The following is a 16,930-nucleotide window of genomic DNA, read 5'->3' as shown; positions in this document are numbered from 1 at the left end:
CGCGATCGTGGTCGCGGTAGGGGCAGAGTTATGGCCTGCGCAGCAGCTAGGGCAGCACCTGTAAATCCACCAGCCGCCCTAGTTTAGGATGAGGTCCCAGTTGTGGATGCTCTAGCAGCACCAGCTCAGGCACCAGCTTAGGCACCAGTTGTGCCCATTTTGATTCCGGGTCTTCAGGAGGCCTTGGCTTAGATCCTATCAATATACATTGGCCTAACTCAAGCGGTCTCTACTACTACAACCGCAGCTACTTGTCAGGCCGGGGGAGGTAATCAGACTCCCGCCGTTCGCATACCTGTGCAGGTCGTGCAGGGACTTCAGACACTGGAGGCGCATCCAGCCCAGCCAGTTGTAGCTGTTCAGGACTATGTAGTTCCTGCCATGCTAGAGGACGAGCAGCATAGGTTGGAGAGGTTTGGTAGACTTGAGCCTCTGACTTTCAGCAGTGTAGAGGGCGAGGATGCCCAGGGTTTCTTAGATAAGTGTCCGCAGATGCTTCGTACAACGGGCATTCTGGAGACCAGCGGGGTCGCTTTCACTACTTATTAGTTTTCTGGAGCTGCCTTCACTTGGTGGGAGGATTTTGAGAGGCGTAGGCATGTTGGTGCAACACCCCTTATCGACAACAGTTCTTTGTTCTCTTTTTGGAGAAGTATGTGCCGCAGTCTCGCAGAGAGGAGCTGAGCAGGCAGTTCGAGTGGTTGTGTCAGGGAGAGATGACCATGTTGCAGTATGAGTTGAGGTTCTCTGAGTTAGATCGTCATGCTATTTGGTTGGTTTCGACAGATAGAGAAAGGATTAGGAGGTTTGTTGATGGTCTCACTTATCAACTTCATATTCCCATGACCAGGGAGAGGGTCACTGGTGCTACTTTCGAGGAGGTTGTGGACATTGCTTGTGAGATTGAGTTTGTTCGTCGCTAGGAGCGAGAGGAGAGGGAGGCCAAAAAGCCTCGAGGATCTGGTAGTTATACTGGTGCTCCTTCGAGAGGTCAGTTTCAGCATGGCAGAGGCCGTCCATTCTGGCATGCTCAGCCAGCTTGCCTAGGTTATCATGGGGCGTCATCAGTTCAAGGCTCTTCTATGCCAGGTGTATCTGCTAGTCACTCCGGTGCGAGGGGTTCCCTTCAGTCCCCTTCTCCAGCACCTGGAGTTGTTATGAGTGTGGAGAGATGGGTCATACGTGGAGACAGTGTCCTCGTCATATTGTGGGTTCATCTCAGAAGAGAGGTCAGTCATCGGCTTCAGCGCCAGTTACTTCAGCACCACCCACCCAACCAGCTAGGGATGGAGGTCAGTTAGCTAGAGGCCGTCCCAGAGGGGGAGGTCATTCAGGTGGCGGTCAGGCCCATTTCTATACACTTCCAGCTAGACCCAATGCTATTGCTTCCGATGTTGTTATTACAGGTATTGTTTCAGTCTGCCATAGAGATGCCTCTGTATTATTTGATCCTGGTTACACCTTTTCTTATGTGTCATCATATTTTGCTCGTTATTTGGGTACGCCTCATGAGTCTCTTGTTTCACCTGTTCATGTATCTACTCCAGTAGGCGATATTGTTGTTATGGACCATGTGTACCGATTGTGTGTGGTGACTATTGGGGGTCTATAGACCCGAGTGAATCTTTTATTATTATCTATGGTGGATTTTGATGTTATTTTAGGCATGGATGGCTATCTCCGTGTTGTGTTATTCTGGACCGTCATGCTAACATAGTCACATTGTCTATACCGAGTGTGCCATGGATTGAGTGGCGAGGTGCGACTGATTATATTCCCAGTAGAGTGATCTCATTCTTGAAGGCCCAACATATAGTTGGGAAGGGTTGTCTTTCATATCTAGCCTTTGTGATGGATGTTAGTGTAGAGACTACCAGTATTGATTCTATTCCAGTTGTGAGGAATTTTCCCGATGTGTTTCCTGCAGACCTACCGGGCATGCCATTGAACAGGATATTGACTTCGGTATTGATCTGGTGTTGAGCACTCAACCCATTTCTATTCCGCCGTATCGTATGGCACCAACAGAGTTGAAGGAGTTAAAGGAGCAGTTGAAGGACAAGGGGTTCATTCGGCCTAGTGTGTTGCCTTGGGGCATGCCGGTTCTATTTGTGAAGAAGAAGGATGACACTATGAGAATGTGCATTGATTATACGCAATTGAACAAGGTAACAATTAAGAACAAGTATCCTTTGCCTTGCATTGATGATTTATTCGACTAGCTTTAGGGAGCGAGAGTGTTCTCTAAGATTGACCTTCGTTCAGGTTATCACTAGTTGAAGATCAGGAACTCAGATATTCTTAAGAAAGCCTTCAGGACCAGATACGGTCATTTTGAGTTCCTTGTTATGTCTTTTGGGATGACCAATGCCCCAACAACGTTCATGCATCTAATGAACAACGTGTTTAGGCATTATCTTGATTCGTTCGTGATTGTCTTCATTGATGATATTCTGGTATACTCGCGTAGGAAGGAGGAGCACACAGAGCATTTGAGAGTTGTGTTGCAGAGGTTGAGAGAGGAGAAGCTTTATGCAAAATTCTCCAAATATGAGTTTTGGCGCAGTTCAATGGCTTTCCTGGGGAATGTGGTGTCCAGCAAGGGTATTCAGGTTGATTCGAAGAAGATAGAGGTGGTTCAGAGTTGGCCCAGACCGTCCTCCGCTACAAAGATTCACAACTTCCTTGGTTTGGCGGGTTATTATCGCCGATTTTTTCGAGGATTTTCATCTATTGCATCGCCATTGACCAAGTTGACTCAGAAGGGTGCTCCATTTGTATGGTCGGATGAGTGTGAGGAGAGATTTCAAAAGCTCAAGTAGCCTTGACCACGACTCTAGTGTTAGTTTTGCCATCAGTTTCAGGTTCATATACCGTGTATTACGATGCTTTGAGAGTTGGTATTAGGTATGTGTTGATGCAAGAGGGTAGTGTTATTGCTTATGCTTCTCGTCAATTGAAGCCCCATGAGAAGAACTACCCCGTTCATGATTTAGAGTTGGCTGCCATTGTTCACGCGTTGAAAATTTGGAGGCATTACTTGTATGGTGTGTATTGTGAGGTGTTTACTGATCATCGTAGCCTCCAACACTTGTTCAAATAGAAGGATCTCAATTTGAGGCAGCGGAGATGGTTGGAGTTACTAAAGGATTATGATATCACTATATTGTACCGTCCGGAAAAGGCCAATATGGTGGCCAATGCTTTGAGCCGAAAGGCGATGAGTATGGAGAGTTTGGCATATATTCCAGTTGGGGAGAGACCTCTTGCAGTTGATGTTCAGGCCTTGGCCAATCGGTTCGTGAGGCTAGATATTTCAAAGCCCAGTCAGGTATTGTCTTGTGTGGTTTCTCGGTCTTCCTTATATGATCGCATCAGAGAGTGCCAATATGATGATCCGCATTTGCTTGTCCTTAAGGACAAAGTTCAGCATGATGATGCTAGTGACGTGACCATTGGTAATGATAGGGTATTGAGGATGCATGGCGGATGGGCTTCGGGAGTTGATTCTGGAAAAAGCCCATAGCTTGCGGTATTCTATTCATCTGGGTGCCATGAAGATGTATCACGATTGAGGATGCATTATTGGTGGAGGAGAATGAAGAAAGACATTGTGGAATTTGTAGCTCGGTGTCTCAATTGTCAGTAGGTAAAATATGAGCATTAGAGACCATGTGGCTTTCTTCAGCAGATGGATATTCCAAAGTGGAGGTGGGAGAGGGTCACTATGGATTTTGTAGTTGTACTTCCACGGACTTTGAAGAAGTTCGATGCTATTTGGGTGATTATGGATCGGCTGATCAAGTCTGCGCACGTCATTCATGTATGTACTACCTATTATTCGTAGCGATTGGTAGGGATCTATATCCGGGAGATTGTTCGTTTGCATGGTGTTCCGGTTTCCATCATTTCAGATAGAGGTACTTAGTTTACTTTGCAGTTTTGGAGGGCCGTGCAGAGAGAGTTGAGTTGAGCATATTTTTTCACCCTCAGACGGATGGGCAATCCGAGTGCACTATTCATATATTGGAGAACATGTTGCGTGCTGTGTCATTGATTTCGGAGGGTCATGGGATGAGTTTGTACCGCTTGTAGAGTTTGCTTATAACAACAACTACCAGTCGAGTATTCAGATGGCTCCATATGAGGCTTTGTATGGGAGGCGGTGTAGATCTCCAGTTGGTTGGTTTGAGCTGGGTGAGGCTAGGTTGTTGGGAACAGACTTGGTACAGGATGCTTTTGAAAAAGTGAAGGTGATTCAGGAGAGGCTTCGTACAAAGCAGTCGAGGAAAATGAGTTATTCTGACAGGAAGGTTCGAGATGTGTCCTACATGGTTGGTGAGAAGGTTCTGTTGAAAGTTTCGCCCATGAAGGGTGTCATGAGATTTGGGAAGAAAGGTAAATTGAGTCCTCAGTTTATTGGGTCTTTTGAGGTGCTTCGGAGGATTGGGGAGGTGACTTATGAGCTTGCTTTGCCACCCAACTTGTCGAGTGTGCATCTAGTATTTCACGTTTCTATGCTCTGGAAGTATATTGGGGATTCGTCTCATGTTCAGGATTTCAGTACGGTTTAGTTAGATGATGATTTGACCCATGATGTGGAGCTAGTAGCTATTTTGGGTCGACAGGTTCGAAAGTTGAGATCAAAGGATATAACTTCAGTGAAAGTGCGGTGGAGAGGTCGGCCCGTGGAGGAGGCTACCTGAGAGACCGAGCGGGAGATGCGGAGCAAACATCCTCACCTGTTTGAGACTTCAGGTATGTTTCTTGACTCGTTCGAGGACGAAAATTTGTTTAAATCGGAGAGGATGTGACGACCCAGCCAGTTGTCTCATGAGTTACCACTCTGTTTCCCCTATTTCTGCTTCCTTATGCTTTGTTTATCTGTGTTATGTGGTATCAGGTTGGTCGGATCGAATCCCGAATGATTTTGGTAAAGTTTGAGACACTTAGTCTCTTTGGAGTGAGTTTAGGTACCAGATGTTGACTTGTGTGTTAGAGGGCTCAGATGTGAGTTCCGATGGTTCGGATAACTTCGGGAGGTGATTTGGGACTTAGGAGCGTGATCGGAATGAGTTTTGGAGCTTCAGAGTAGATTTAGGCTTGAATTGGCGAAATCGGATTTTGGCAATTTCCGGTTGATAGGTGAGATTTTGATATAGGGGTCGGAATGGAATTCTGAGAGTTGTAGTAGTTCCGTTGTGTCATTTGGGATGTGTGAGCAAAATTTCAGGTCATTTGGATGTGGTTTGGTTGGGTTTTTGATCAAAAGCGTAAGTTAGAAGATTTTGGAATTCTTAGGCTTGAATCCGATGCGAATTTAGTGTTTTGATGTTTTTTGAGCGTTCTGAAGGTTGGAACAAGTTTGAATGAGGTTATGGGATATGTTGGCATGTGTGGTTGAGGTCCCGAGGGCCTCAGGTGAGTTTCGGGTGGTCAATCGGACCATTTCATGATGTTTGGAATTGTAGGAAATTGCAGATAAGTGTTGTAGGGAAATGACCTTCGTGTTCGCGAGTGGTGTAAGCACGTGATTTTTGCTTCGCGGACAATCACTCCAAAAAGAAATAAAAAATAATGGCAAATGGACCCGCTGTACAATTTTTCGATTTTTACGTGACATGTGTTGGTAGTCATTTGTGGTTCTGTCCATTTTTCGTTTAATCTTATCAAACAAAATACAAAATATGTATGTCATGTGTAATTAAACCATAATTCGGTCATTAAAAGAAAATTCACAAAAATATGCATCTTTTATTCTAGGATGTGATTTAACCTATTTAAATATTTTAATATGTGCGTGATAAATGTGTTAAGTGTTAATTATTGGGTGTTTTAATTTCGTTTTATTTTTAATTGTGTTTAAAATTAGAAAACAAAAGAAATAGTGCAAGTTGTTTAGAAATCGGAGTGGGCCTATTTTTATTCTGAATTTTTGAGGCCCAAAACCAATTGCATCTGACCCAGTCCAAACCAGGCCTCAGGCAAACCCCCGCAAACGACTTCATATAAAGGCGTTGGATCTGAGCCGTCCGTCCATGCCAATCCAACGGCCCAGGACCCCCTTCAGCAACCCTTTTCCAAACCCGACCCAGTTAACCCCGGACCAGCCCGACCTACTTTAGATGGAACGACACCGTTCCCTTTAAGTTAAGGGATCTTGGCCGTTGAGATCATCTGATCTAACGGCCCAGATCGAATTTCCCCTTCCGTATATAAACCCTCCATCACACCCCACGCCCCATATCCAAACCACACACCCCTCACCTCCTGATCATCATCGTCTCAAGAGACGAACCCTTGCCAAACCCTAGCCGCCACCCTTCTCCTTCACCGTAAAGCCGGCGGCAAGGACGCCGGTGACCACCCCCTTAACACCCCTGATGCATCTCACCACCCCAAACCCAAATCTGTTACCCCCTAGCCTCGAATCACACTCCATCATCTCGAATCGTGATTTGAAGATTCGAGACCAAACCCCGATCTACACCAAACTAACCCAGATTCACACTGGACAACCCCCTGACCTCCCTCGTGACCAAACCAAGCTTGGTTTGGTCAGAATCTACCCACAAATCCTAGAATCTCAAATCTGAAGATCCAAACCCTAGAACACAAGAACCTGGGGAATCCGGCCAGTTTTAATAGAGGTTTGAGGTCTAATAGACCTTAATCAAGGTGTTCTCGGTTGAGAACACCCCGATTAAAGTTTGTTCGGCCTCAAATGGTCAAATCTAATTCAGACCTGGGTCGGCTTTGGTTGAACATTTTCAATAAGTTTTCCTTTTTCTTTTCAGTTTTATTTGAGTACTGATTGAGTTTGTTAGCATGTTTTGTTATGATTGTTTGGTATTTTCTGATATCTTTTCCGTCTTTGTAAAGACCCTTTATTTGGTCGTTTGTTCTTCTGTGTATATGTGAATACGTCTTGTGATATACCTGCTCGCCAATTAGATTAGTCGTCGAACAGATAACTCATATAGATTCTCTGTGTTGCGCAAAGTTGTTAAAGGCAGTCGATTGCCCTGGTCATGTTGTTTATGTGATCGACTGGTTATTTCTTGTTATAATTAGTATAGTCGATTTGATAAACGTCGTCGATTGGTTTTCTATGACTGAATGATCAAATGGTTTGATAACTTCACATGACTGATCGAACCCTATTGTTGACTGGATGCTTGACATTGTTTGAAATTAGTTTGTTTGCATTGCAAAACAACTGAAAGATTCAGTCCAGGGCAGCTCTGAATTTGAACTTTCAGAAGTTCAAAATGCCCTACTGTTGCAGTGAGTTAATACAGTAATAACCAGGGTTAACAGGGGTAATTTGGGTGTTAAAAAGAAACAGAAATAATTAGTTTAAGTGAGCTGACAAATAGGGTACTGAATTAAGATTAAACTAATATTAGTGGGACAAAACATAAGAGCATGGGAGTTTAATACTTAAATGAACCCATGACTCTTGAATAGAGCAATAGGCCAGGCATGGGGAACAAGATGGCTGGCATCAAGAAGATGCTTAGGCATGGGAAATGCAGGGGATGGGCAGACCTTAGGCTGTGAAATTCTAGGCAGACCTAAGGGGTTCTCTTTTAGCTTATAAATAGAGCCCTTTTTAGCTAAGAAAGGGTGGGACATTTTTTAGTCTTCAGAGAGGTTTTAAGTTGGAAAAACTGAAAGAAAGAAACATAAAGAAAGTTTCAGAATATTGTAACCAAACACTGTCTGAAAACTGCATTAGAGTGCAAGTTGGTCAAGTTGTCTTTGAATTGTTGTTGGGTTATTTGCCGAGCTGTTTGTGATTGTTGAACTGCTGGTGCTGTTACATTGAATATTTTGGGCTTTCTGTTGTTTTACTACTCTGTGTCTGGGATTGTTTGCTTGGTGCTCGACCACCTGTTGGGTTTCCTTGTTGTTGAAACTGCTGTTGTTTGTCTGTGGACTATTGGTGACATTGTTTCTGATTGTTGTTGTTGTTGATTGTTGACTGCTTTTACCTGCTGTTGCTGTGTTGTTGCATACTACTCAGCTGATCATTCTCCTTCTTCTTTTGTTTTCCTATACCAGGTACACGACTAATACTGTCCATGTAACTTGAAAGTTGAGCATGAATACAAAAAGAGAAGAGTTGAAGATTGTTTATTTTTAGACATAGCCTGTATACTGAATATCATGTGATGTATAATAGTTTTTACATTTTTTTCTTGGATACTGGAGTTAGCTCTCATACATAGCAAATCAATTGTATGGTAACTTGATATCTTATTGTGTGTGTAGGTTGATAGATAAAAGGTTTGACAGTGTAGTAGGCTATAGCTCAGAAATTAGCTATGTCTGTGATTAACATGTCCATTAATGCATGAAAGTTATCTATCATCAGTTAATCTCCTTCTCCTTTGACAAACTGCCTTGTTATAACTGATAAACCACATCTTTAGAATCAAGAACCAGTCTACAGTCTCAACCTCACGAAGGTCGAGCCCAAGTCGAAACGGATTAAGCAGGCCCTCATCGGAAAACCAGTGGCCCAGGCCTGGCCCATCCCACACGAGCTGGGTTTGGGCCCATAAGACGCGATTGATCGCCCGTGGGCGTGGCCATGTTTCTGATTTTGTAAAAGCATTCGGAATCCCGTTATAAATAACCGGCAAACATGTAATTAACTAGGGCTATTTCTGCTTTCAATTAGTAGAGACAAACGCGACAAGACACGTAGCTACTATAGGATATCCTTTTAAAATAAAGACGAGATGAGCCTCGACAAATAAAAACGCACAAGCTGCGGGGCCCTAGTTAAATGTATATCGAAGCACTCAGTTTCCAGGGCGGGCCGTTTAGCCAATTTCACGGCCTTCCTAGAATAATAACACGATAGTCTCTTTAGGCGCGTATTTAATAATGTTATCTCCTTAAACTCGGGTGCACATTTATGTGACCCAAATCCAAATCTCAACGAAATCGAAATGTGTCTCTAATCACGGGTACATTGATTGTGACGTGGTCTGAGATGTATTTCCATGACATTGCAAATTCTTTTTAATAATGAATGAGACGAGCCTCGACAAACAAAAAATGCACAAGCTGCGGGGCCCTCTAAATGTATATATTAAAATACTTAGAATTCGAGGACAGGCCGTTTAGCGAATTTTACGGCCTTCCCCAAAATAACAAGACGCTAGTTGCTTTAGGCGCGCCTTTAATAATTTATTTTCCTTAATTCGGGTGCACATTTATGTGACCCAAATCCAAATCTCAACCGAGTCGAGATATATCAATAACCACGGGTGCATTGATGTAACGTGGTTCGAGATATGTTTTCACGACGTTGCAAGTCCTATAAAAATAACAGTGAACGATAAAAGCGGATAAAAGATAAAATTGGCACATAGGTTCATAATTGTATTAAAAATCAGATAAATAAGCCGAATATAACAGTTGAGCGACCGTGCTAGAACCACGGAACTCGGGAATGCCTAACACCTTCTCCCGGGTTAACAGAATTCCTTATCCGGATTTCTGGTACGCAGACTGTAATATAGAGTCATTCTTTTCCTCGATTCGGGATTAAAATTGGTGACTTGGGACACCCTAAATCTCCCAAGTGGCGACTCTGAAATAAATAAACCAATCCCGTTTCGATTGTCCTTTAATTGGAAAAACTCCCTTGTACCCTCGCGGGTATGGAAAAAGGAGGCGGGACAGCTCTGGCGACGCTGCTGGAAATTAAACCCAGAACCACTGGTTCAGGGCTCAAGGATTCAAGCTTAGAATAATTGTTATATTTGGCTTTATTATCCGATATATATTGCATGTTTTGACATAACATACTAAATGTTGTCTTTTACCGCTTTGATATTATCTGAATTGTATATAAACTGTGCCGAAACCCTTCTCTTCTTACCTCCGGGGATGTGCTTACTGGTTGAGACTCCCTATTCTGTTAGTGTCATACCCTAAATAAAAGAGGCTCGGAAAGTTTCTAAGCCGGCTGGCCTTTTGGTTCCCGAAAAGGAGCTCCTTCCTCAGCTCGAGTTGTCCGCTCGGGTACACTATCTAGAACAAAGACCCAGGTTTTGAACATAGAATAACGTAACTTCATGCCGGATCCCTAGTAGGAACGCTTATTTGCATCATGGTGCATTTGACTTAGGGGGCTCAACACAGGGGTTGAGTTCGTCTAGGACTAGCAACCTGAAATGTAGAAAAGACCATCCTGCTGCATCCCATATGTTGTACGCATTTGTCTGTTTTGAACCTGCATGCTGACCGGTTTTGGAATCAAGAATTTCTGAAAATAAAAAGGGAAAAGTAGCAGTGTAGGGAGATAACTACTTTTGGAAAATAGAACCAGTGTCCGAATAGTATCCAAACTCTGCCGAAATCTGAGAAAAATGAATCTGTGGTAGTTTTTTTTAGGGAAAAAGAAAAAAAAAGATCTTGTGTTTATTGGGCGAACTACGCCGGTTTGATTCTCATAGGGTGTGATATACGTAGGCAACCCCCGTCGGGTCTAACCTCCCATTTTTTGAAAATTAATAAAGTAGCAAAACGCCAAAAATGTATTTTTCTGTCATAGGGTCGGGTGACGCCATTTATATCAAAAATAGCCAAATGTTCCCAAAAGGAACTCCGGAGGGCTGCCTTGGTACAAACGGCCACCTCTTGTTTTTTTCACACAACCTTAAAATCTTCGTCCCTGAAGTGCTGAGAGGTCGTGTTCAGAAATCCTTTTGAGGAAAGTGAGCATATGTATTTTTTTTGTTGTTGTTTGTTTTTATCAAAATAAGTTTCGTTTGTTAAAACCTTATTAATAAATGTGCAGAATGAGCATGACTCCAAATGAACCCTTTTCAATCATGAATAAAATTCCCCTCCAATTGCGGCTTTGGTGGAATGATTTAGGCAAAGAAGGGCATGACGAAATCAAGAGATATCTGAAAGGCCTCACGATTTTGTTGGATATCAGGCCATAGGGAGATATCATAAGGGCACTAGTCCCTCACTGGGATCCTGCGCACAATGTCTTCCACTTTTTGGACTTCGAACTTACCCCAACTTTAGAAGAAATAGCAGGGTATATCGGCAGTGCTGAGGCTCCATTAAGGCATAAATACCTGGTTGCTCCAAGAGCTGTGGCAGTACACCGGTTTCTGGACTTGTTAAAGATAGTCAGAACAATTCATAACCCTGACTTGGCAAAAAGGTTTTTGCACTATGAGTTTCATATACCAAAGATATGGTCACATAGGAGGATTCGACAATCCAGAAAACCAGTTGTGCAGCAAAAGTAACCGTCGAAAGTGGGATGAACATAGACGGGTTGCTTTCATTATAACTTTCCTAGGGCTCTTAGTATTCCCAAGAAAAGACGGGAATATCGACATAAAAATAGCAGGGGTCGTCAGTACTTTGCTCACCCAGAAAGACAGCACGCTGGCGCCCATGATTGTATCCGATATATTCCGGGCTCTCACGTCCTGCAAGGCCGGAGGAAACTTTTTTGAAGGTTGCAACCTGTTGTTGCAAATGTGGATGACTGAACACCTATGTCACCGGGCCCAGTTTCTGAGCCATGGATCCGATGAAAAGACCTGCATAGAGGAGTTCCATACTAGAGTTAATGAGGCCTACCTACCTAAAGGAGTCTCGGCATGGACCTCATATTTCCGTACCCTCAACGCCAGTCAAATACAGTGGACGCTAGGGTGGTTACTGATCGACGAAGTTATATACATGCCAGTAGCCAGACCCCATTTTCTCTTAATGGGACTTAAGAGCATTCAACCATATGCGCCGCATCGGGTTTTAAGGCAACTTGGAAGGTGTCAAATAGTGCCAAAAGACGAGGATTTAAGCACCCAGGTGATTGAGATCAGCCCCGATGGCCAATTTCCTGAAGCAAGGGTCCGCCAAATGTGGGGCCAATGTCAATACTTAGAGGCAAATACTTGTGTATTGAATCGGACAAAAGGGGAAGTTTCGCCCGGATATCAGGCTTGCTACAAAGGGGAAACGTCATCTACAAGGTCGGCTAAAAGACCTCACCTGCAAGAATTTGCCAGATCCTTACAAGAGCAGTGGGGCTGGTTGTCCAAAGAGCGGGAATATCTTGCCGAAACAGGCAAACTGAAGCAACAAGTTCAGGATATGAAGTTTGAAAGCCAATTACAGTCCGCTGCCCACAAGGGAGAAAAGAACAGATTAATCAGAGAAGGCGAGATCCTCAAAGCTCAGATCCGGAAGATGAAAAGGGAGGCCGACAACCAACTGAGAAGCCGTGCAGATAAAAGATTGATAGCAGGGTTAAAGAATCAGGTTGCGGAATGCTAGGAAGATTTGGAAAGATCCAAGGCTAGCACAGCAAGATTGCGGACCAAGTGGGCAAAAGGTACAATGGCCCGGAGGCAGCGCCTGCAACAAGTCATAAGGAATTATGAACTGAGCATCGGGACATTAAGGGAAACGAACTCCACTCTTCAAGAGCGGATCTTCAAGCAAACACGAGATGCCCAAGCCGACAGAAGGAGCTGTTACGATGCAATGACCAGAATGGAAAGGCAAATGGAGATGTTCCAGGATCAACTTGCCAACAATGCGCAAACACTAGGATTAAAGAACCGACAGATAAGGTAGTTGTTCGCAGAAAGGGACAACATTCGAGGAAGGATCGACGAGATTGGGCATTACATCTACATGAGATGCCTGGCATGCGAGCAAATGCCTCAGAAAACCCTCCTTGTTTTCATCATGGGCTGCGTCCACCGAATCATGAACAAGGGCCGCGGAAAGGCCGAATGATGCCTCGCGGTCCCCTAAGTTGGAAAATTAATCTTTGGTCGAGCTTTGTTTATTTGGCTTTGTTGCTTTCCCATATGTTGTTTTCTTTTCTTTTAATCAAATAGGGTTAAAAAACTGTGGAGTCTGTACTGTTGCTATTCTTTGTTTAAAGTAATTTGTAATAGCAAATTTTGATGATGAATTCAATGATTCCAAAAAAATTTTGCGTGTCTTTACTTTATGGCAGAACTACGCCGGTCTGATTCACGTAGGGACGTGATACGTAGGCAATCCACATCAGATTCGACCGCCTTTAATAAAGAAAGAAAGAAATAAAGAAAAAGAGAGAAAATACAAAATATATAAAATGAAATACAGGGTTTCCCCAAGTACTTTAAAAGGACAAATGAGCAAGCCGGGATGACGCATGTTGTTTGAAGTAAAGCATGTAGAAACGGTTAACTGCCTAGGAGCATTGCATCCTCAATGTGTTGTCATCAAATCTGTTAAACTCTAAACGCTAACAAAGTTTGTTGTTGTCTGATACCAGACAGTTAGTTGTTAAAGAATTCTGGCAACACACTCTTACCAAACCAGATCCAAAGGACCGGTAGCAACAAGCATGACTACTTCAGAGAATAGTAATGAGGAAGAAAGGCCGATGAGCCAGTTGTTAAAAGGAAGCGATGGAAAAGATTGAAAGGATGGGACTAGAGATGAATGCAATGCAGCTAGCTCTAGCCAAAGCACAAAAGAGCCCTGAGCCACTGGGGCACATGCCGGAATACCCTCACTCCGGTCCTTCAACAAGCCTCCCGAATCCCCGTTATCATCAGGAAAGAAGCCCCCATGATTCTCAAGCTTCTCTACCCCATCAACCTCTCCCAACACCAAATGTTCCCACTTTTGTGGGACCCACATCAGCCACCCTGCAAAGATCGACCAACGAGCCATTATTTCCGGCTCACGATACGCAATACTATCCCCCTGAGCCCACATTCCATGCCCCCGAGCCACACACCTACAATCCACACTTGGAGGTACCAGCAGAAATTGAAAAGCCTGTTAAAGCCCCAGAACAAGATGAGGTATTGAGGAAGTTCAAAAGCCTAGAGCAGTCCTTCAGAAACCTGCACGGATTGGGTAACCAGGTCAGCGTGGCCTACAAAGATCTATGCCCTTTCCCGGACGTCCAACTCCCGGCTGGGTTCAAGATGCCTAAGTTTGATTTATATGAAGGGCACGGTGATCCCATGGCACATTTGCGGGGATTTTGTAGCAAAATGAGAGGGGTAGGTGGCAAGGATGAGCTGATGATAGCTTATTTCGGCCAAAGTCTGAGCGGATCGGCACTAAAATGGTATACCAGGCAGGATTCCAGCAGATGGTACACTTGGGATGATCTGGCACATGCTTTCGCAGGTCATTTCCAATACAATATCGAGATAGTCCCTGACCGTCTCACGTTGTTGAGGACCGGGAAGAAGCCCGGGGAAAGTTTTCGCGAGTACGGGTTCCGCTGGAGAGAGCAAGCGGCCAGAGTCGATCCTCCCATGAGAGAGGGAGAGATGGTGGACTACTTCTTGCAAACATTGGATCTAACCTACTTTGGTCACTTGGTGACGATAGTTGGAAAATCCTTCAACGAGGTAGTGAAGATAGGGGTCATGATAGAAGAAGGTCTGAGGTCTGACAAAATCCTGAATTATTCGGCACTCAAGGCCACGACCCAGGCTATTCAGAGCAGCACGGGAGGTGCGCTGGGAAGAAGAAAGAAAGAAGAAATTGCCACGATCGAGGCAGGCAGTTGGTCCAGGGCTGGCAAGCCACACTACAACCAACCCAGACCTCACAGGCCAAACTACCCATACAACCCACCATAACATTGTTATCCGCCTCGAGAACCACATTGTTCCGTACACCAGGCCCAGACATACACTCAACCTCCGGTTCGCCCGTGATGGCGCGTGCCGGCTCCCTAGAACACATATGTACCACCACAAAATACCTATCCTCCACCGAGGGCATATAGAAACCCCCCAGGGGCAGGCTTTCGGGGAAATCCGGATGCTAGGAATGACAGACTGCGAAAACATAGAACCTTCACTGAGTTGGGAGAAACCTACACCGATTTGTTCCACAAATTGAGGCAATTGGGTTTGGTCAGTCCAGTCGAGACTCGAGGACCAAATCCCCCGCCCCAAAACTTGGACCAATCAATAAGCTGTGAGTACTGCTCAGGGATGCTGGGGCACGATACCGAGAAGTGTTGGAAGTTAAGGCATGCAATACAAGATCTTATTGATGCCAATAAGATCGAGATCCAGACACCGGAGGCTCCTAACATCAACCAGAACCCACTGCCAGCGCACCACGAGACTCACATGATTGAGTTGGTGTATGAGGGAGGAGAGTTGAGAAAACCCTCACAGACAGTGATGATGATCCAGGCCGCCCCGAAAGAAGGATCGACCAGTGGAGGAACGAGGGTACAGTCGCAGGGAGAAGGCGTCAAGCCAGTAGTGATATTGGGAAAGTGCCCGTCCGCCGTAACAAGCAAACCCGAGCCAAACAAGTTGGTAATATCAGGGACTCCACCTACACCTGCAGTTGTGTTGAAAGGGGTGCACAGGGAAATGGTCACTATAAAGCCTGTAGTCCAGCTGCCGATGATTGATAGCAAGGCTGTGCCTTGGAAATACGAGAAGGCGGTGGTGATGTACAAAGGAAAACTAGTGGAGGAAGTTAGTTGTGAAGCGCAAGGGCTAACTCGATCAGGTCGGTGTTTTGCTCCGGTGGAGCTGAGAAGAACCAACCCCGCTACAACCAAGAAACCTGTGTCCGAAGAAGAGGCTGAGGAGTTCTTGAGGAAGATGAAAGTGCAGGACTACTCCGTGGTTGAACAGCTGAGGAAAACACCAGCACAGATCTCGCTGCTATCATTACTGATCCATTCTGAGGAACATCGCCGGGACCTGATGAAGATATTGAACGAAGCTCACGTGCCCAACAAGATTTCTGTAAACCACCTAGAAACCATTGCCAGCAAGATTTTCGAGGTGAACAGGGTAACATTCTTAGATAATGATCTGCCGGTAGAAGGTACAGAGCATAATAAAGCTCTCTACCTAACTGTCAAATGTGAAAACTCGGTAGTTACTCGGGTATTGGTGGATAACGGTTCAAGTGCCAACATTTGTCCATTATCCACTCTAAACCAGTTAGAGATCGACCATAGAAGAATCCACAAGAATAACATCTGCGTCCGAGGGTTTGACGGAAATGGGACAACCACTATGGGGGATATTGTACTTGAATTGACCATCGGCCCAGTCTTATTTACCATGGAGTTCCAGGTGTTAGATGCCGCAGTATCTTATAACCTTCTGTTAGGACGACCATGGATCCACGCAGCCAAAGCAGTGCCTTCCACCCTACATCAGATGGTGAAGTTCGAGTGGGATAGACAAGAGGCCGTACTGCACGGCGAGGACGCGGCGTGCACCATGGGTGGCGCCATTGTACCCTTCATAGAGACCGATGATGACAAAGGTCCTTGGGTCTACCAGATTTTCGATACGGTGTCGGCAAATAAAATTTCTGAAGGAGAAATCCTCCCGCACCCTAGGGTAGCTGCCGCAACAGTCATGATGATCTCTGAAATGCTGGGTAATGGATTTGTGCCGGGAAAAGGCCTGGGAGTCGAGCTTCAGGGGATTGTCCAACCTGTCTCCCTGCCTAAAAATTTGGAAACCTTCGGTTTGGGGTTCAAACCAACTGCGGCAGATAGGAAGCAAGCGCGAAAGATGAAGAAGAGAGTTTGGTTTCTGCCCAAGCCGGTGCTAGTCTTTCAAGATCTTTTGTCAGAGCAAGTGCCAAGGGGCCACCGGTCCCAAAGATTCTCGGACCATTGATCGGGATGGACGGGGACCTAAATCAGAGCTTCGAGAGGCTATTCGCTGGTGCCAGTATGGTAGAAGCTGGAGAAGGTTCCAGCAGAGTAGAGATATAGTTTGTGGGGCCTGAGGCCAAAACCAACAATTGGACGGTTACTCCTCTTCCTGTCCGGGGGGAGCCTTGGTAGTAGGCTTTGATTTATGCTTTTTCTTGTTCGGATTATTCCAGGGTGTAATCCAAATTTTACTTTTGTTTG

Source organism: Nicotiana sylvestris, chromosome 3 (genome assembly GCF_000393655.2).
Source record: "Nicotiana sylvestris chromosome 3, ASM39365v2, whole genome shotgun sequence".
Lineage (NCBI taxonomy): Eukaryota > Viridiplantae > Streptophyta > Magnoliopsida > Solanales > Solanaceae > Nicotiana > Nicotiana sylvestris.
The sequence above is the reverse complement of the archived record's forward strand: the minus strand, read 5'-3'. Positions refer to the sequence as shown.